This window comes from Triticum urartu, chromosome 4 (assembly GCF_003073215.2).
Source record: "Triticum urartu cultivar G1812 chromosome 4, Tu2.1, whole genome shotgun sequence".
In the NCBI taxonomy this organism is placed as follows: domain Eukaryota; kingdom Viridiplantae; phylum Streptophyta; class Magnoliopsida; order Poales; family Poaceae; genus Triticum; species Triticum urartu.
Window position 1 is genome coordinate 315,255,892 of NC_053025.1, and position 23,118 is coordinate 315,279,009.

Sequence of the window (23,118 nt, forward strand, 5' to 3'; positions counted from 1 at the left end):
CTGAAATCCTGGACCTGAAAAAGTTATATCAGATATACCTATTCTACACAACTCCAAATGAGCTAAAATTTACCGGAGAATTACTTTGGAATATATAACAAATATTGGAGAAAGATATGCCCGAGGGGACCAACCAGCTACCCGCAAGGCACTTGGGCGCGGCCACCCCCTGGGTGATCCCAAGTACCTTGTGGGGCCCCTGGCTGGCCTCCGAGGCCCATCTTCTCCTATATGATGCCATTTGCCCTAGAAAAAAAAATCAAAAGAAGACTTTCGAGACGAAGCACCGCTGTCTTGAGGAGGAACCTAGGCAGGAGCATTTTTGCTCTCCAGCGGAGCGATTCTGCCAGGGATACTTCCCTCAAAGAGGGGGAAACTAAAACCATCGACATCACCACCGATCCTCTCATGCTGGGAGGATCAATCTTCATCAACATCTTCACTAGTACCATCTCATCTCAAACCCTAGTGCATCTCTTGTATTCAATATTTCTCTCAAAACTTCATATTGGTACCTGTGGGTTGCTAGTAGTGTTGATTACATCTTGTAGTTTATGCTAGTTGGTTTATTTGGTGGAAGATTATATGTTCGGATCCTTAATGATATTTGATACCCCTCTAATCTTGAACATGTTTATGATTTGTGAGTAGTTGCTTTTGTTCTTGAGGACATGGGAGAAGTATTGTCATAAGAAATCATGTGAATTTGGTATTCGTTCGATATTTTGATGATATGCATGTTGTGATTCCCTTAGTGGTGTTATGTGAACATCGACTATAGGACACTTCACCATACTTGGGCCTAAGGGAAGGCATTTTGGAGTAGTAATTAGATGATGGGTTCCTAGAGTGACAGAAGCTTAAACCCTAGTTTATGCGCTATTCCATAAGGGGCTGATTTGGATCCATATGTTTCATGTTATGGTTAGATTTATCTTAATTCTTCCTCCGTAGTTGCGGATGCTTGCGAGAGGGGTTAATCATAAGTGGGAGGCTTGTTCAAGTAAGAAAAGCACCCAAGCATCAGTCCACACACGTATCAAATTATCAAAGTAGCGAACACGAATCAAACAAACATGATGAAAGTGATTAGATGAAATTCACCTGTGTCCTCAAGAACACGTTCCTTACTATAATAGACCATTCCGGCCTGTCCTTTACTACAAAAAGGATTGGGATGCCTTGCTGCACCTTTGTGACTGTTACTACTTGTTGCTCATTTCAAATTGCCTTGCTATCAAACTATTTGTTACTAATAATTTCAGTGCTTGCTAACAATACCTTGCTGAAAACCGCTCGTCATTTCCTTATGCTCCTCGTTTGGTTCGACACTCTTATCGAAAGGACTATGATTGATTCCCTATACTTGTGGGTCATCAATGGTCGGGTGGGGAAACGGTCCACCGATTCAGCCCCTCGTGATGAAGAAGGGAGGCATCCGAAATGTGCGAAGAAAGGCGAACATGAGGTATTTTTATGAAAACTTGAAGAAGGGATGTTTTTTGAATACGTAATGCTCAATGTTCCTAGGGTTTTTATACTAGTCATTGTTTGTTTTTGCTTTAGAAAAATCATCATGTCGTTTGTCTCGACTCTTATTTGGGACAAGCAGCAGAATAGCAGTATAGCAGTTGCCTAGCATACTAGTAGCAGCTGCATTTTAATATAGTTGTAGTTGCTCAGTTTTATTAGACACAATAGCATTTGCAGTTTCATGTAGTTGTAGTTTCTCACTTTATCAATCACAATAGTCTATGTCCTTATATTTTTAAAGTGAACAACTCCTTTTTTGAGCTGGTTGTTGTAATTTATCTAAATATATGTGGGGTTGCTCAAGGCAGGAACATTATGTGCCTTTTGAATAAATAATGCTCAATGTTTGTACGGTTTTGATACTTGTTTGATGGTTGTTTTTTTCCTTTATGTTGCTTCTTCGAAAATCATCATGTTATTGTATCCACTCTTATCTTGGATAAGCAGTAGAGTACCAGTATAGTAGTTGCCTAGCATAGTAGTAGCAGTTGGAGTTTAATATAGTTGTAGTTGCTTAGTTTTATCAGACACAGCTGAGGTTTAATATAGTGGGGCTGCTCAGTTTAATATAGTTGTAGCCTCTGTCGTTTAATTTTTTTAATATGAATTATTTTGTATTCTTACATAGGTTGGTAGCAGTGCACCGCCATCAAGGAACATGCTTTCACCTTCAAGACTATTCATCCTAAACGGTTCTCTTGAGACGCTACAAAAGGATGCCACCGGTGATATAAGTTTTGGTAGCGTGCTTGATATTGGCACAAGAACAATGAAAGGAGATCTTGTCAAGAGTTTGTCATGAAATGTGATGACCAATAGTTGTCACAGCTTGTTATCTCTGAGAGGGAGAAGATTCCACTCGATGCAGCCAGTGTTGAAAGGATCTAGGGCTTGCCAAGGGGTTGGAAGAAGGTTGTGTATGAAATGGAGCCAGAAATAGTTAGGTTTTTCAATGATATGTACAACATCCCCTCAGGGCCCGGGCCAACAGTGACCAAGTGGTGCAACATGATAAAGAAGATGGGAGTTATTGTTGATGATAAGTTTTTAAGTGTCTGACTTGTCGTTGTTTTCAGTTGTTTTCTTGTGCCGACCACCAGCTTGAAGGTGTCCCCGCGCGCCTACTCGGTTGCATTGAATCCATGCGACATCGTGAATTCAGATGTTTGCCAGTTTGTTGTCGACCAACTTAGACTGCTTTCATGGGGTTGGGAGACAAGAATGTCAGCGTCCTGGGAACGGAGGTACCCAGACTTGCCTGCGTGTGTCCCAGGGCGTGGCTCCACCAACGGCCTGGTACGGCCCATCTTCACCAGCAACCACTCAAGACTCTCGCGAGGGGCCAAGCCTCGCGAGGCGGACGATGTCAAGACCTCCTCCAGGGCGGCCTCGCTAGGCTGGCTCCTGAGGAGCGGAGATATCTATGCAAGGTGCACCTCGCGAGGTCCGCATGACGTGAGCCATGATGACCTAGGCCAGGCGGGCACTAATGGGCACAGGGTGCCAGTTTCCTCTTTGGTGCTAAGGAAGCAGGCGTAGGTGAGGAGTCCTGAGGCATCAGGCAAAGGTTTCCATATCGGTGTAACAAGACCAAGACCAGCAGGACGGCAGGACGGAGGTCACCGCGGAGCCCACGGTGGCATCACCACCAGAGCCTTTGGCAGGCGAAGACCACCTTTTTGTCAGGATAACTTGTACTACTTGTCTCCCTTCGAAATTGGCCATTGTGGGATCCCTTCCCGCCTAAACATTTGGGAAGAGGACCAGGGCCTCTATAAATAGGGCTAGCCACCACCGTAGTCAGGGATCGGCTCATCTTGGATTGGATCCACTCCACCAAGGCCATCTCACCAGCTTATCAAGCTCAAGAACACCCCTCCTCAGGAGGTTGTTCGTCCACTGTACTAGTTCATCCTCAGACCTCGAGGCAATCCACCACACCACACTGGAGTAGGGTATTACACCACAACGGTGTCCCGAACCAGTATAAACTCTCGTGTCACTTGTTCCTTGGGTTCGGCAAGCAAGGCCTAGAGATCGTTGCGAGAGTGAGCTAGGGAGAGAGAGAGATCTTCGTGCGCACCCCAGTGTTCGAACCTCAAGGGTTTGCCGGAACCCGCAATACGACATTTGGCGTGCCAGGTAGGGGTGCGCCGAAGCCTTCTTCTCCATCGACCGACTTGCCGTCGCCTCGCGACTCCAATGTCTGACGGCCCAGGGACCCAAGCCGACCACCGGGCGGCCTGGCCTGCCCGGTCGCTGCCATCTGCTCTAGAAGACCTCAACTCCGCGCTCCAGGCGGCCCGCGTGCCGCCTAACACCCGCCCGCACGGCCAACGTGGGCCGGCGCTGATAACCCACAAGTATAGGGGATCAATTGTAGCTTCTTTCGATAAGTAAGAGTGTCGAACCCAACGAGGAGCTAAAGGTAGCACAAATATTCCCTCAAGTTCTATCGACCACCGATACAACTCTACACACGCTTAACGTTCGCCTTACCTAGAACAAGTGTGAAACTAGAAGTACTTTGTAGGTGTTGTAGGCTAGGGGCTGTTTAGATAAAGACACAACTAAATTAGTTTCAGTAGAGAGCTTTTTGTCATGATAAAGTTATTTGTCCCTAGACAATTGATAACTAGACCGGTAATCATTATTGCAATTTTATTTGAGGGAGAGGCATAAGCTAACATACTTTATCTTCTTGGATCATATGCACTTATGATTGGAACTCTAGCAAGCATCCGCAACTAGTAAAGATCATTAAGGTAAAACCCAACCATAGCATTATAAGGCATCAAGTCCTCTTTATTCCCATACACAAACAACCTACTTACTCGGTTCTGTGCTTCTGTCACTCATGCCATCCACCATAAGCAAATCATGAACATATTGCAAACCCTACAACGGGGATCCCTCACGCTTGCACAACACGGAGAGAACCATAGGATAGCACCAATAATAAAACATGCAACTCAAACCAATCACGATCATCAATTAACCCATAGGACAAAATGGATCTACTCAAACATCATAGGATAGCCATACATCATTGGGAAATAATATATAGCGTTGAGCACCATGTTTAAGTAGGGATTACAACGGGTAAAAGAGGGGTTACACCGCTGCATAGAGGGGGGAAGAGTTGGTGATGACGGCGGTGAAGTTGTTGGTGTAGATCGTTGTCGCGATGATGGCCCCGGTGGTGTTCCGGCGCCACCGGGAAAGAGGGGGAGAGAGCCCCCCTTCTTCTTATTCTTCCTTGACCTTCCCCCTAGATGGGAGAATTGTTTCCCCTCTGGTCCATGGCCTCCATGGCGGTGGATGGGTGAGAGCCCCTCCGAGATTGGATCTCTCTTTCTGTTTCCTTCTGTTTTTGGGCTCCCTGATTATGCCCATTCACCATTTCTTAAATTCCCGGAGATCTGTAACTCCGATTGGGCTTAAATTTTGACACGATTTTTATCAGGATATTGGCTTTCTTGCGGAGAAAGAAGGGCACGAACCGCCTTATGGAATGGGCACGAGGGCCCAGGGCGCGCCCTACCCCCTAGGGTGCGCCCCTCACCGTCATGGCCCCCTCGAGCATCGTCTCGTGTTGATTCCACTTCCCAAAATTCACATATATTCCAAAAAAATCTCCGTAAGTTTTTATCCCGTTTGGACTCTGTTTGATATAGATTTTCTGCAAAACAAAAAACATGCAACAAGCAGGAACTCACACTGGGCACTGGATCAATATGTTAGTCCCAAAAATAGTATAAAAACTTGCCAAAAGTATGTAAAAGTTGTGGAATATTGGCATGGAACAATAAAAAAATTATAGATACGAAGGAGACGTATCAGCATCCCCAAGCTTAATTCCTGCTCGTCCTTGAGTAGGTAAATGATAAAAAAAGATAATTTTTGATGTGGCATGCTACCTAGCATAATCTTGATCATGTAATCTAATCATGGCATGAATATTAAGACACCAGTGATTCAAAGCAATAGTCTATCATTTGACATTAAGACAATAATACTTCAAGCATACTAATAAAGCAATCACGTCTTTTCCAAATAACATGGCTAAAGAAAGTTATCCCTACAAAATCATATGGTGTAACACCCACAATGCGGCTATATCTCCCACGTGTCGGGGCACGACTTAGAGGCATAGCCGCATGGTAGGTTTGTCGCAAGAGGGGTAATCTTCACACAATCACATTTACTGAATAAGAAAGGGATAAAGAGTTGGCTTACAATCACCACTTCACACAAATACAAGTTAAACATACATCATCCAGAATACAATCAGGGTCCGACTACGGAACCAAAATAAAAGAAGACAACCCTAAATGCTAGATCCCCGATCGTCCCAACTGGGCTCCACTACTGATCAACCGGGAAAGACACAACACAACGATCAAGATCTTCATTGAGCTCCCACTTGAGCTCAGTTGCGTCATCTGCACTGGTATCATCGGCACCTGCAACTGTTTGGAAGTATCTGTGAGCCATGAGGACTCAGCAATCTCACACCCGCGAGATCAAGACTATTTAAGCTTATGGGTAGGATAGGGTAATGAGGTGGAGCTGCAACAAGCACTAAGCATATATGGTGGCTAACATACGCAAATAAGAGCAAGAAGAGAAGCAGCGCACGGCCGTGAAGCTAGAAATGATCAAGGAGTGATCCTGAAACTACTTACGTTCAAGCATAACACAAGAACCATGTTCACTTCCTGAACACCGCCGAAAAGAGACCATCACGGCTACATACGCGGTCGATGCATTTTAATTAAGTTAAGTTTCAAGTTCTTTACAACCGGACACTAACAAATTCCCATCTGCCCATAACCGCGGGCACGGCTTTCGAAAGTTCAAAACCCTATAGGGGTGTCCCAACTTAGCCCATCACAAGCTCTCACGGTCAACGAAGGATATTCCTTCTCCCAAGAAGACCCGATCAGACTCGGAATCCCGGTTACAAGACATTTCGACAATGGTATAACAAGACCAGCAAAGCCGCCCGAATGTGCCGAAAAATCCCGATAGGAGCTGCACATATCTCGTTATCAGGGCACACCGGATGAGACATCCTACGAGTAAACCCAAACCTCAAGTTTCCCCGAGGTGGCCCCGCAGTCTACTCGGTTTAGACCAACACTTAGAGAAGCACTGGCCTGGGGGGGTTAAAATAAGATGACCCTCGGGTTAATTACTCCCAAGGGAAAAGTTTAGGTTGTTAGGCAAATGTAAAACCAAGGTTGGGCCTTGTTGGAGGAGTTTTATTCAAGGCGAACTGTCAAGGGGTCCCCATAACACCCAACCGTGTAAGGAAAGCAAAATCAAGGAACATAACACCGGTATGACAGAAACTAGGGCGGCAAGAGTGGAACAAAACACCAGGCATAAGGCCGAGCCTTCCACCCTTTACCAAGTATATAGATGCATTAATTAAATAGAAGATATTGTGATATCCCAAACATATCCATGTTCCAACATGGAACAAACTTCATCTTCACCTACAACTAGCAATGCTATAAGAGGGGCTGAGCAAAGCGGTAACATAGCCAAACAACAGTTTGCTAGGAAAGGTGGGTTAGAGGCTTGACATGGCAATATGGGAGGCATGATATAGGAAGTGGTAGGTACCGCAACATAGCAACAGAGCGAGCAACTAGCAAGCAAAGATAGAAGTGATTTAGAGGGTATGGTCATCTTGCCTGATATCCCGCAAGGAAGAAGAACGAGTCCATGAAGAAGACAAATGGACGTAGTCGAACGAATCCTGACAACTCCGGAACGAAACCGAAGCTAACGCGAGAAGCAACCCGGAAAGAAGCAAACAACATAGTAAACAACCATCACATAAGCATGGCATGATGCGCAACCAAGTATGATGCATGTCCGGTTTAATGAGGCATGGCATGGCAAAGTGCACAAGCAAAACTACAAGTTAAGTGGAGCTTAATATGCAACGAGTTGCATATTGACGAAACACCACAACTATTATTTAGTTCTCTCCTGTTTAAGTACTCAACAACATTAAATGTTTGTTAGCATGGCAAGGGGTGAAGCAAAAGAAAACTACCTATCTAGGCAAGTTTAAATGAGTCCGGAAACAACGAATAACAATTCCGGTAAATCCCCATATGCAATTTATGGATTTGGTACTGTTCTGCCCTAAACATAATTTTAGAGTTGTTAAACATGCAAAGTAAGTACACCATGATAAACTAGGCATTTTTCCACCCCATTTACATATAAAGTTTATTAAATTCCGAGTTACGGTTATTCAGTTATGAAATAAAGCATTTTAGCATGGCAATAGGAAAAATTTAAACAAACAACATTTTAAACATGGATGAAAGTTGCAAATTATGAAACTAGATGAAATTCTAGTCATGTTTCATATGTAAATCATTTTAATCCAGTGCACGGATGATGAGTTATTAAATGCATGAAGCTAGGGGGGGTTTTCTGTAGATCTGTCGTTCTCTGGATAAAAAGGAAAATCGCTGAAAGGAAAAAAATTGAAGCGGGCCAAAACTTCTGGGCCCAAGTGCACAGGAGAGGGGGCGGCTCACCCATGGGCCGTGGCCTGGCTCGGTGGAGGGGACTGGGCCTGCTGGCGCTGGATGCGCGGTCACCGCTCGTGATGAGCGAGCCCCTGCTGCTCTCTATTCTGAAGAAGAGAAACGGCAGAAGGCCATGGTGATGGAGAAGACGCAGGCAGGGGGCCTTGGCGACAGGGTTGGCGGGAACCGGAGGAACGGGAGGATCGAGTCGGCCGACCTCGGTTCCAGGCAACGGTGGTGGATGGAGCTCCGGCAGGAACTTGGCGCGCGGGCGCAGCGACCTGAAGGAGGCTGCGGTTGGACTTGACGAATGGAACGGCGAGGCGAGGTGGACCACGGGGGAGGTCAGGGACGACGGGGCCCGACGGATCCAGACGAGGGCGACGCTTGACGGCAGAGGGCGACGCGAGGTAGAGGAGGAGGAGAGGCAAGCCGGCAGTGTCCAGATCCCCTTGGCAGCCTTGGCATTCGTCCATGGAGGTCCCCTGTCCAAAGGAAACGAGCAGAGGGATGAGCAGAGGGAGAGGAAACCAGAGAGAGAAAAGAAGGGGAAGGGGAACGGGGTAGCGGTCTTGTTCTTGTCGCCGGTGGTGGTCGCCGGCAGCAGGTTGAGCTCCTGCACAATGAAGGAGGTGGGCGAGGGGCTGGGCTGCTTGGTTGGAACAGATCAGGAGGGGATCGAGGGGAGGAGGTGGTTGGCCTGGTGGATTGGGCAGGGGAGATCCCGAGGGGGGATTTGGTCAGGTGGCGGTGGCGATGGGACAAATCTCCTAGGTTTTAGGGTTTGATCTGATATATATATATATATATATATATATAACAAGTGGATTTTTGGATAGGGGCATTTGTTCCCTCCGATCTTAATCATATGGTCCTGGATAAAAATGTTAGGGATCCCAATTAAGAAAACGGAGACGTTTTGTAGATGTTTGGGGATGATCCGAACCCAACGGTGACGACTGCCCGGGTCGGGTCCGGGACAGCTTTCGGACGCGCGCGCGAGGAGGGCCGCGGGCTGACGAGAGAGCTTAGGTTGGGCCTGGCGGTAGGTAGTGGACTGTGTAGACGGTCTAGAGAGGAAAGAGAGGAAAATCCCAGCAACAGTTTTCGGAGACCGAAAACGTCCGACGTTTGACCGACTATATTGTCGCTATAGTTATTCGTTGGGGCGTCAAACGAACTCCGAATGCGATAAAACTTGGCAGGCGGCCTACTGACAACATAACAACACCGCATGCCAACTTTCAACCCATACTGAGAACATCTTTCGTCCACTTATAAAAAACTATTTTGGACATGCCACGGGCGCGTGCAAGTGTGTCTGGGCTTAGAACAGGAAACAGAAAGAACTGGGAAACCCGGATGAATGCAAGTTTTGAAAAACATGATGATGCAATGCGCATGATGACATGGCAAGATGCAACACGCAAGCAACTGACATGGCAAAGACAGCGAATAACTGGAAGACACCTGGCGCATCGGTCTCGGGGCGTCACAACACTCCACCACTACAAGAGGATCTCGTCTCGAGATCTTGGATGGCACCGGAGGGAAAAGGAAGAGGAAGAGGAGAGGTAAAACTCAGTTGCTTCTTTGACAAACGAGTGAAACCAAGAACCTTGAGAGGTTAAACCATCTTCGAGAAAAGAATACAATGAAGATGAACAAAGTTGAAAACACTCCGTTAGAAAAGAGGAACAAGGAACATTACAGAAACCTTGTAGGTTGAAAGGCATAAGAAAAGGGTTGCAATTAACAAGAAGTACATGCAAGCACTCCGGTTAAGAAAAGATGCAAGACTTGACAGAATGGAAGAACCTGAAAAGAGGGCACGGCACTCCGGTTAAAAGGACAAGGAAGGAAAAGAACGTGATCTTGACAAAACAATATGATGGGTCGAAGAGAGCAACATCACAATGCCTCCGGAACGGAAGAATAGAAACTAGATTGTTAGGGAAGAAAGAAAGTAGAAGAAAACGATAACTTCTACCACCAATGAATTTGAAAGCATCCTTAGAAGGAAGGATTGAATGGAGTTGTTAGAAAATGAACAATGAAAAGAATAAACTTGTTGTGGACTTATGGAAATACATCCCAAAACTATGAGGTGAAATTCTACCACTAACGGAAACAATAGATTGAATTGACATCAACAAGAAGATGAGAAGCTTATTTCACCGGGAGGGTAAATGAAGAACTTGGGTCATTTATGAGCACCATAAATAGCAAATATCCGTAGGGAAAGCTTTAGGCGAAATATAATCCAAGATAACTCCAATGAAGAGATTTATGGGTTGCAAAGGATATCGTGAACGAATTGAAAATAGTGGGTTTAAAATATCTCATTCCTGACAAATTATCACCCATGAAACATGAAGGAAAACTGTCGAGGATGACATAACACCATCTCAAAGATAAGGTAGAACGAATTGCATTATGGAATGCCAGATGAAGAATGCTTGAACTCCTCAAAACAAAGCATGTGTTGAACAACATGTTTAACTTTGAGTATAGTTTGGAAGATCTTAGCTCCGAGATAAATCTTAATGAACAATTGAAGAATGAAAGGAATCCTTGACGAACCACTATGTAGCCTCCATGAAGAACTCCAGTAATAAAAGGATGATCAAAAACGAAAGGAAAGAGAAGTTGAGAACACAAGGTGAAGCCTTGTAATGATTTAGATGGATCTTCGTGGTGATAATGCGGAAAACTTGGCACTCCGGAAAAGAAAAGATGAAGCATCTCGGACCGAGAATGTGATATGATGAACAACTCCGAAAAGAAGAAACTAGATCACTTGGATGAAACAATAATAAGAATTACGTTATGCGTATCCTTCACCAATTTAGATTGATGACAAGCACGGATTTGGCATACTACTTATTCTCGTAGAAAGGATTAAGATAGATATTGCGCAAACTTGGGAAGGTCTTCAACGAACCACCGGTAGGATTTGGAAAGAACGTATGAATTGATATGATAACCAAGGAAGAGAACTCTTGAATGAACCACCGTAAGAATTGAAAAAGAACATAGCAAAAGCATAATTCACCGGGAAGAATTGGAAGACGAATGGAGATACTTTAGGGGATTTTGATACAAGTAAATGAAGACATCATGAACTGATTAGAGGATATTTGATCGAGCACCGGCAATATTTAGAGAAACGAGAGCTAAAAGCTGGAATAAATAATTCCGAAATGATGGCCTTCGAAGAATCAAACTGAAAAAGACTCCTGAATTGCTCCGGATGGTAGAAAAGAATTCTCACAATCAAAAACAATTATGAGAGGATGGCAGCAAGGTTGAGGTACGCATCTCTGAGAGAACGTATAAGATATGGAGGAAAAACTCTTCTTCGGTCTTCAAATGTTGAGAATGCCGATGAGAAACACCACCATGAATTGTTGAGGTACTCCGGAATGAAAATTAGAAAGGTTGAACCAACGATGAAAGAATTTGAAAGATCTTGGAGAAATACATATGACTGGTGATAATTCATTCTTACGTCAAACTTCGAAAGAATTTGAGGATAGCTCCAGAAAAATTAGAAAAGTCAGGTAAGATCCTGGGAAAAGACCTGTGGGTTAGGGCCCACTCAAAAGATACACCGTTGAACGATTTAAAAGAGAGATTGCGCCGGTAGAATAAAATGGCTCAAAAGAGATAACAACCTCGAGATAACTTGAACGGATCCAGAATGGAAACGTGAATCTCCTGAGATATCTTCAGTACTCCAAAACAAATGAATGGCGAGAAGTGGAGACTAAGAGGTGCACCGGCATGAGAAAACATTTGAAACGAGGAAAAGATATGATCTGGAAAGCTTGAATTGAATCCACCAGAGAAGAAAAGAATGAAGAATGATGAACTTGTAGAGCATCTTCATGAGAACCACCGAGTAAGAACATTGACGGAAAAGAATGGAGAGACTTCACATCCATAAGGTAAAAATACTTGATTAAGAAATCTGAGGCCTTGAAGAAACAAGGGTGGGAGGGTGGGAAAACAAAGACAACTTGGGATGGATGAAACGAACACCGTTGAGAAAACTGAGATTGGATCTTGCGAATGGGAAAAAATGATATGATCATCTTGAAGAGAATCACACCGGTTGGAAAGAATTGACATGACAACCTCGATGATCAAGAAGGATTGGTATTCACATAGAAGTATGAGAACACCACTCAGGGAAGGTATGGAATCAACATTTGACATTGAAGCAACTCAAATACCACAAACCAAAACAAAAACAAATGATTGGCTTGCAGAATAAGCCGGAACAAACATATGATAGAGCTTTCATCCGAAGTTTTTGTGGTGGGGCCCAGACGGGCTCGATCGTACAACACCATCATGTACAAGGCAGTGCACATGACATACGAAGTGTCCCCGAGTCAGCATAGCCAAGGACTCTTTAAGACACAACGAGACCACTTTAAAACCAACCGTGGATAGGCGGACCACTAGACGTCGAACCCCAATCTCATATCATGCATCTGTCGGAAAGATATCCTAAGAGCTACTTGAATTCCCACTTATAAACTCCCAAAACCTTCTGGTTATGCAATCAGGTGTTGGGGATACAGGGGAAGCATAATATCTCACCCAAACTAACAATTCCTACATCCAGCTGTATCCATCCTTCAACACATAACCAAGAAACCTTCGGAAATCATTTACCTCAACCTCCGAAAAGCATCCGTTATACGAGTTATGGCAATACTCCCGAACTCCTGCCCCAGTACTGGGTAGCGTCGAGGTTATCTCACCAACAACTGCATAAAAGAGATTTTCGATGTCGGCGAACTCAGGTATTCCAGAACTGCAACTATAAAATTGTGACGACAACACCTTGGAGCTCAACTCCCCGGGACACTGCCACAACCCCTAAATGTCAGGAGGCACCAAGAACAATGTTCTCGTCACAAGACTATCGGAACGGTTCCAAGATACCCACATGATCCTAAATTTTTTTTAGTGAAATTTGAGGAGAGAAGAGTCAAAACTCTACGTCAGGATGCCTCACCAGAGCAATGAAGGGACTGTGGAGTAAAAGAATCCTACTCTCTGATATATATAATCCTAAGACTCAAAACATTTTCTTCTAGACTCGACAACGTTAGTGATTCGATCAAGCAGGGGGCTCCTAAGTCGGGGAAGGCTCTGATTACCAACTTGTAACACCCACGATGCGGCTATATCTCCCACGTGTCGGGGCACGACTAAGAGGCATAGCCGCATGGTAGGTTTGTCACAAGAGGGGTAATCTTCCCACAATCCCATGCACTGGATAAGAAAGGGATAAAGAGTTGGCTTACAATTGCCACTTCACACAAATGCAAGTTAAACATACATCATCCAGAATACAATTAGGGTCCGACTACGGAACCAAAATAAAAGAAGATAACCCTAAATGCTAGATCCCCGATCGTCCCAACTAGGCTCCACTACCGATCAACCGGAAAAGACACAACACAATGATCAAGATCTTCATCGAGCTCCCACTTGAGCTCAGTTGCGTCATCTGCACTGGTATCATCGGCACCTGCAACTGTTTGGAAGTATCTGTGACCCACGAGGACTCAGCAATCTCACACCCGCGAGATCAAGACTATTTAAGCTTATGGGTAGGATAGGGTAATCAGGTGGAGCTGCAGCAAGCACTAAGCATATATGGTGGCTAACATATGCAAATAAGAGCAAGAAGAGAAGCAGCGCACGGTCGTGAAGCTAAAAATGATCAAGGAGTGATCCTGAAACTACTTACGTTCAAGCATAACACAAGAACCGTGTTCACTTCCCGGATACCGCCGAAAAGAGACCATCACGGCTACACACGCGGTTGATGCATTTTAATTAAGTTAAGTTTCAAGTTCTTTACAACCGGACATTAACAAATTCCCATCTGCCCATAACCGCGAGCACGACTTTCGAAAGTTCAAAACCCTGCAGGGGTGTCCCAACTTAGTCCATCACAAGCTCTCACGGTCAATGAAGGATATTCCTTCTCCCAGGAAGACCCGATCAGACTCAGAATCCCGGTTACAAGACATTTCGACAATGTTAAAACAAGACCAGCAAAGCCGACCGAATGTGCCAACAAATCCCGATAGGAGCTGCACATATCTCGTTCTCAGGGCACACCGGATGAGACATCCTACGAGTAAAACCAAACCTCAAGTTTCCCCGAGGTGGCCCCACAGTCTACTCGGTTCGGACCAACACTTATAAAAGCACTGGCCCGGGGGGGGGGGGGGTAAAATAAGATGACCCTCAGGTTAATTACTCCCAAGGGAAAAGTTTAGATTGTTAGGAAAATGTAAAACCAAGGTTAGGCCTTGCTGGAGGAGTTTTATTCAAGGCGAACTGTCAAGGGGTCCCCATAACAACCAACCGTGTAAGGAACGCAAAATTAAAGAACATAACACCGGTATGACGGAAACTAGGGCGGCAAGAGTGGAACAAAACACCAGGCATACGGCCGTGCCTTCCACCCTTTACCAAGTATATAGATGCATTAATTAAATAAAAGATATTGTGATATCCCAAACATATCCATGTTCCAACATGGAACAAACTTCATCTTCACCTACAACTAGCAATGCTATAAGAGGGGCTGAGCAAAGCGGTAACATAGCCAAACAACAGTTTGCTAGGAAAGGTGGGTTAGAGGCTTGACATGGCAATATGGGAGGCATGATATAGCAAGTGGTAGGTATCGCAGCATAGCAACAGAGCGGGCAACTAGCAAGCAAAGATAGAAGTGATTTCGAGGGTATGGTCATCTTGCCTGATATCCCGGAAGGAAGAAAATGAGTCGATGAAGAAGACAAATGGACATAGTCGAACGAATCCTCACAACTCTGGAACGAGACCGAAGCTAACGCGAGAAGCAACCCGAAAAGAAGCAAACAACATAGCAAACAACCATCACATAAGCATGGCATGATGCAAAACCAAGTATGATCCATGTCCGGTTTAATGAGGCATGGAATGGCAAAGTGCACAAGCAAAACTACAAGTTTAATGGAGCTCAATATGCAACGAGTTGCATATTGACGAAACACCACAACTATTATTTAGTTCTCTCCCGTTTAAGTACTCAACAACATTAAATGTTTGTTAGCATGGCAAGGGGTGAAGCAAAAGAAAACTACCTATCTAGGCAAGTTTAAATGAGGCCGGAAACAACGAACAACAATTCCGGTAAATCCCCGTATGCAATTTATGGATTTGGTACTGTTCTGCCCTAAACATAATTTTAGAGTTGTTAAACATGCAAAGTAAATACACCATTATAAACTAGGCATTTTCCCACCCCATTTACATATAAAGTTTATTAAATTCCGAGTTACGGTTATTTAGTTATGAAATAAAGCATTTTAGCATGGCAATAGGCAAAATTTAAACAAACAACATTTTAAACATTATAAACATGGATAAAAGTTGCAAATTATGAAACTAGATGAAATTCTAGTCATGTTTCATATATAAATCATTTTAATCCGGTGCACGGATGATGAGTTATTAAATGCGTGAAGCTAGGGTTTTTTTGTAAATCTGCCGTTCTCTGGATAAAAGGGAAAATCGCTGAAAGGAAAAAAACAGAAGCGGGCCAAAACTGCTAGGCCCAAGGTGCACAGGAGAGGGGCAGCTCACCCATGGGCTGTGGCCTGGCTCGGTGGAGGGGACTGGGCCTGCTGGCGCTGGATGCACGGTCATCGCTCGGGATGAGCGAGCCGCTGCCACTCTCTATTCTGAAGAAGAGAAATGGCAGAAGGCCATGGCAATGGAGAAGTCGCAGGCGGGGGGCCTTGGCAACAGGGGCGGCGGGAACCGGAGGAACGGGAGGATCGAGTCGTCCGGCCTCGGTTCCAAGCAACGGTGGCGGACGGAGCTCCGGCAGGAACTTGGCGCGCGGGCGCAGCGACCTGAAGGAGGCGACGAATAGGGGAGGCTGCGGTTGGACTTGACGAATGAAACGGCGAAGCGAGGTGGACCGCAGGGGAGGTCAGGGACGACGGGGCCTGACGGATCCGGACGGGGGCGGCGCTTGACGGCGAAGGGCAACGCGAGGCAGAGGAGGAGCAGAGGCAAGCCGGCGGCGTCCGGATCCCCTTGGCAGCCTTAGCGTTCGTCCATGGAGGTCCCCTGTCCAAAGGAAACGAGCAGAGGGATGAGCAGAGGGAGAGGAAACCTGAGAGGGAAAAAAGGGGAAGGGGAGCGGGGTAGCGGTCTTGTTCTTGTGGCCGGTGGTGGTCGCCGGCAGCAGGTCGAGCTCCTGCTCGAGGAAGGAGGCGCGCGAGGGGCTGGGCTGCTTGGTTGGAACGGATCAGGAGGGGATCAAGGGGAGGAGGTGGTTGGCCCAGTGGATCGGGCAGGGGAGATCCCGAGGGGGGATTTGGTCAGGTGGCGGCGGCAATGGGACAAATCTCCTAGGTTTTAGGGTTTGATCTGATATATATATATATAACAAGTGGATTTTTGGATAGGGGCATTTGGTCCCTTCGATCTTAATTGTACGGTCCCGTATAAATAGGTTAGGGAGCCCAATTAAGAAAATAGAGACATTTTGTAGATGTTTGGGGATGATCCGGATCCAACGGTGACGAGTGCCCGGGTCGGGTCCAGGACAGCTTTCGGACGCGCGCGCGAGGAGGGCCGTGGGCTGACGAGAGAGCTTAGGTTGGGCCTGACGGTAGGTAGTGGACTGTGTAGACGGTCTAGGGAGGAAAGAGAGGAAAAGCCCGACAACAGTTTTTGGAGACCAAAAATGTCTGACGTTTGACTGACTATATTGTCGCTATAGTTATTCGTTGGGGCGTCAAACAAACTCCGAATGCGATGAAACTTGGCAGGCGGCCTACTGACAACATAACAACACCGCATGCCAACTTTCAACCCATACCGAGAACATATTTCAGCCACTTATGAAAAACTATTTCGGACATGCCACGGGCGCGTGCAAGTGTGTCTGGGCTCAGAACGGGCAACGGAAAGAACTGGGAAACCCGGATGAATGCAAGTTTTGAAAAACACGATGATGGAATGCGCATGATGACATGGCAAGATGCAACACGCAAGCAACTGACATGGCAAAGACAGCGAATAACTGGAAGACACCTGGCGCATCGGTCTCGGGGCGTCACATATGGTCTAGCTATGCTCCATCTTCATCACACAAAATATTCAAATCATGCACAACCTAGATGACAAGCCAAGCAATTGTTTCATACTTTTGATGTTTTCAAACCTTTTCAACTTTCATGCAATACATGAGCGTGAGCCATGGATATATCACTATAGGTGGAAGAGAATATGATGATGGAGGTTGTGTGGAGAGGACAAAAAGGGAGAAAGTCTCACATCGACGCAGCTAATCAACGGGCTATGAAGATGCCCATCAATTGATGTCAATGCGAGGAGTAGGGATTGCCATGCAATAGATGCACTAGAGCTATAAGTGTATGAAAGCTCAAAGTGAAACTAAGTGGGTGTGCATCCAACTTGCTTGCTCATGAAGACCTAGGGCACTTGAGGAAGCCCATCGTTGGAATATACGAGCCAAGTTCTATAATGAAAATTCCCACTAGTATATGAAAGTGATAACTCAAGAGACTCTCTATATGAAGAACATGGTGCTACTCCGAAGCACAAATGTGGTAAAAGGATAGTAACATTTTTCCTTCTCTCTTTTCTCTCATTTATTTTTATTTTTTGTAGGCTTCTTTGGCCTCTCTCTCTCTTTGGGGGGCTATGTAACATCCCAAAATTCTAAATTTTGGAATGTTATATTAAATAAATAATTATGATTGTGTTTTTGATTGTTGTGTGATTGATTGTGTGAAACTAAGTGGAAATTGAAACTTTTGAAAGTTGCATGAGAGGGAATAAAAGGACTTTCCCAAAACTTTTCATCTTGCATTTTGATCTCCCTGAATTCAAATTCATTTCATCACAAAACCCTAGAGTGAAGATAATATGACTTCTTCCATTTAAAGAAATGAAAAGGGGTTTGAAAATGATTTGAATTCCATTTGAGAATATTTCAAATCAGAAACATTATGCCACTCAAGGCTTTTCATGAGAGAAGATAACATGACTTCTTCAAAATATATGAAATAGAGTGGAGAGTGATGAGGAGCACTTTTGAATTTCATTTGGTTCACTTTTGAAAAAAAATCCGTTTTGAGTTTCAAAAATATTTCCATTCATTCAAATAAAATAAAGAGAGAAGGAAATATGACTCCTTCAAATATCAGAAAGAAAATATGGAAATGGATTATGAAACCAATAGTAGTTATTTTAACAATATTTGAAATCATTTGCATCTCATGATTTATTGCATTTTGGAGTTTTCTGGGATATTCAAATATTATTTTCCACTCAAGTGAAATAAAGGAGAGAGAGGATAGAATGACTTCCTCAAACAAAAAGGAGTTGGAGAATTCATTATAATATTATTTAGGTTTTTTGGAGTTTATTTGGTATTTATTTTCTTGGCCTAAAGTGCATTTATTGCATTAGAAAATTATTTTCAAAATTATATGTGCTGGAATTAATGTTCATTATTCCCTATATTTTCAATAGTGATTTTATAAATTTCTGTGGAATTTTAGAAATTCATTTGAATTTCTTTTGGGTCACATATGCTTTATGTTTAAAAAAAGAAACGCACGCACACTCACACACGCGCGTGCACACCAACCGGCCTGCTTGGCCGAAAACGGCCCAGGCGCCTAGCGGCCCAACCGGCAATTGGCCCACAGCCGACCCCCCGCGCCCGAGACCCCAGCGCCCGCAGGCCTCCGCCTCGTTCGCTCTCTCCTCCTCTCCCTCTCGCTCACACGCAGCTGCCGCTGCCAGGAGGGCCCCACCCAAGTCGTCCCTAACCTCCCGCAGACTCCGCTGGCTGGGCACACACACGCCCGAACCCGCCGGCCGAAGCTCTAGGGATAGAGCTTATCCCTCACTCCCGAGCCCTCTCTCCGCGCCTATAAGAAGCCCTCGACCCCCTCTCTCCATTCAGCCAATCCGTTCGTCACCACGCCCCTCGCATCGCTCGCCGTAGCCACTTGGATCTCGCCGGAGCCGTGCTTTTCACCGGAGGAATTCGTCGCCCGTGAGCCACCCCGGCCTCCGCCGACTACTTTTTGTTGCCCAAGTCCGCACGCATCGATTTGACACCTTCTTTTGCCTACTAGGTCGCCAGAGCTGCCGCCCCGACGCGTCGCGCTCTCGCCGGAGCACCGGAGCTCCGCCGCCTCCCTCCGCTCTTTGCTGGCCACCCCACAGCTCGCCGACCCCACCAGCACGGCGCCCACGCCGCGCTCGACCTCACGACCCCTTTGCCACCGCTGAGGACCGCCGGAGCCACCGCCCTATCCGCCGTCCGCCGCCTGACGCCAGCGCCGCCGCCCTCGCTCGCCATGAGCCGCTGAACCTTGCTCATTTTTGTTGTTGTTGTATTAGATCGGGTAACCATGGTTTTATTAAATCGTGCGGTTTAGTAAAAAAAACCGGTCTCCGGTTTTCTTTTCATTTAGCCATGGTAGCTATTTTATTTATTCAGTGGCCGTCCGCCATTTAGCCTTAGCCGCGAATGCTGCTTAGCCACAAGGAAGCTGCCACGTGGCTAGGGACCTGGTCGCGAATAAAACTTTCACAGTCAAGTCCCTGAGTTTTCAGTTTAGCCCCTAAACTTTGAATGGTTGTATCTTTTTAACCGTAACTCCAAATTCGACGAAACCAGCGGCAAAATGTTCGCTCGAATAGCTTTATCCGGAGAGCCAGCTTTGAAAAGTTTTGGCCAATTTCAAATTTGAATTTGTTCAGGTTTGAATTCAAACTTCAACTAGCCATATCTCCTAAACCGTAGCTCCGATTGATGTGATTCTTTTTGCATCGTGTTACTATAGCCAAACCCTATCACCTAAACCTTTCTCAAAATATTTTCACACACCTAGGACCTGTCCATGATAGTTTCACTTATATGCCTTGTATGCACTATAGTTCACATCACAATTTTGAACCATATGTCACATGTTGTTTTGCACTTAGTATTTTTTTATATAGTTAAGTTTGTGGTGTTTTCATTTGGATTTTCCGAGTCTTTTCATGTTGCATGTAATTTGGTTCTCTGAAATGATTGCTTATGTGAGTGCAATGTTTGACTTTATAGATTTTCATCAGAGAGTGACGAATAGTTCTATTAAGTAAATTTCTGAGAGCGATATAATCTTCATCAACTATTACCAGGCAAGTTCACATTTGACCGTACTTTTAATTACCTATGTTTTTTTATCTGCACTTAGTTCGTTGTAGTAGGAATTCATGGTAGGAAAATTTATGCTGGTTGGCTAGTTTTTACCTAGTAGTTCACTGAGGTAGGTTTGAACCATATACCTTTGTCACCACCGCGTAAGTTTAATTTTGCCTCGCCAATGTAGATGTGGATTGGGAAGTGTTCATTGTGGGAGATGAGTGACAAAGTAGTAAGTAGAACCAAGGTAACTTAATGAACTACCTGGGCGAAGGTTTGTTTTGAATGGTGGCGAAGTACAGTGGGAGCATGCATGGGAAATCCATGGTGGTGCACCACTAGTGGTCCGTCCGCCCAGGCTCAAAGAGATCAATCGTATTCTCATGTCTAGAAGCTTACGTGTGCAGCCACAAGCCAATATGGGATCTGTCTTAGTTGAGTAGTTAGTGTGACCCCTTCCGGGATGGGCTAGCAGATGTAGAATGATGTAGTTGTACCGGCCTATCCATGGGTTAAGGGGGAACATTTTCGAAAGACTATGTCTCGGTCATCCTGTTCTCAAACGACAGGCAGTGCGAGAACTTCAAGGGAGGCGATCGAGTCTTGTGGGGAAAAGTGCGCAAACCTCACAGAGTGTTAAAACCTAACCGATTAGCCGTGTCCCCGGTTACGGACAACTTGAGCATCTAGTAGTGGAAATGCTGGGAGATCTCATCACTCTTAATTAAACAGTTGGGTTTTAAATGAAACTTTGGGAATGGATTGAGTTGGGTTTAGCAACTCATCCTATGCTATAAAGTAGTGGTAGAATAATATCTTTTATTTTAGGGAAAAACTAGCTTTATGCAAAACTAAACTTAGGCCCTGTTTGTTTGGGCTTCTGCTTTTGCAGCTTTTTCATTTCAGCCAAAAAGCCATAAAAGCTCCTAAATAGGTGCATTCAGATCTTTTATGGCTTTTGGAGCTGAATATTGTTATATTGATTCATCAAAAGCCAAAAAAGCTCCAAAAGCACTTATTTAGGAGTTTTTATGGCTTTTTGGCCAAACCGAAAAAGCTGCAAAAGCAGAAGCAAAAGCCCAAACAAACAGGGCCTTAGAGCTTTCCTCCAGCCAAATTGCATGTACAAATAGGTTCATTATTCTTATGATGTGACTTGCCAGTACATTCAATGTACTGACCTACAGGGCTGCAACGTCTTATGTTGCAGGAATTTTCTACGATGAGTAAGAGTTACGTTGTAGGGTTACGGTCTACACTCAACTTGCTGTTGGCGTTGATGGGACTCCACACCTGTTTGATTGTTTCCGCTGAGATTTATGAGGTATATATCATTTTTACGTTATTTATACATGTGATTGAATTTTGATATATACATTGATGTACTGTGTGTGCCAGCATACCGATCTAGGGATGGCACGGATACACAGTGGCTTGGCCATTTGAGGTCGGGTCGCTACGGAGATGGTATCAGAGCACATGTTGACTATAGGACGTGACCCTAGAAGCTAGAAAGCCCTTAGGAAAGGATTTCTCTAAAACTTTATTTTCAAAAAGATCCTTTACCTCTCTTCTTTTCTGAGCTTTATCAAATCTTTCCGTTTATCCCAAATAGGTAGACAATACCCCTTTTCCATTTGACCACACGAAGGATCAACTAATGAGACCACTCCGAGAAGGACAAGGTATCAGACTTCACCATACACTAGAAGAATTAATGCTACGACAGTCGAAGAATCGAAGAATATGAGGACATACAAGAATTCCAAGATTTATACGACCTTTAGAAGACCAAACCCTTGTTGTATACTCACGTTAGATGCGATGATTTGTGAGCTGTCATATTTTTGTGTGTGTTTTCCGATAGCAACAAGTAAAACCATTTACAAAACTATATTGTGTGTATTGTGTGTATCTCTCTCCATACCTCTTATCTCATCCCAAAACCCTTGGACCCAATGGATGATGAATGAAGATGGACTTGTATTCTCTGAACCGATCACTCAGTTGGAGGCAGAGCTATGGATTCAAAACATGGAGAATCACTTCAGGAGCAATTTCGTTGCAAGGAAGTATGAGGTTCAATAGGATCTTCAGTACTTTACAAAAAGTGCTGCAACCTGGTGGAAAATGCATCAAGCCATACAAGGATGTAATGGAGCAAAAACTTGGGAGGAATTGAAGAAGACTCTGTTGGGATCCCGTCTTATCCGGAAATACGGTGATAACCCGATGAAGAAACCTTGTGCCTGCAAGATATGCGGAGAAATAGGACACACCCATGAAGAACACAAGGATGGATGCCCTCATTGTGAAGGAAATCACCAAGTTGAAGAATGTCCAACCATGAAGGTTACTTGTTTCTTGTGTGAAGGAACTACGGACTACCCTGCCATATTTATCCCAAGGTACAAGAAATTACCAAGCAGCAGAAGGAAGCAGTGAAAGAAGCCCTCAGGGAATGTTTAAGAAAATTGGTGATGAAAGAAGATGTTGACGACCCTGATGGAGAAAGCCTAAACCGATTTTACTCCAATGCTTGCTATTCAAGTGGAGAAGAAGGACATTTTTCACAATATTGCATGAAGGAAAACCAAGAGTATATGGGAGACTTCCCGATAGAAGAAGTGGAGTTTGATACACATGAGATAGAAGAATTGATCGAAACAAAGAAGTCCAGGAAGAGAAAGCGCACGTGTCCCCACTACAACCCAATTTCAGCAGAAAAGGACCTAAGTCATATCACTTGCTACAGAT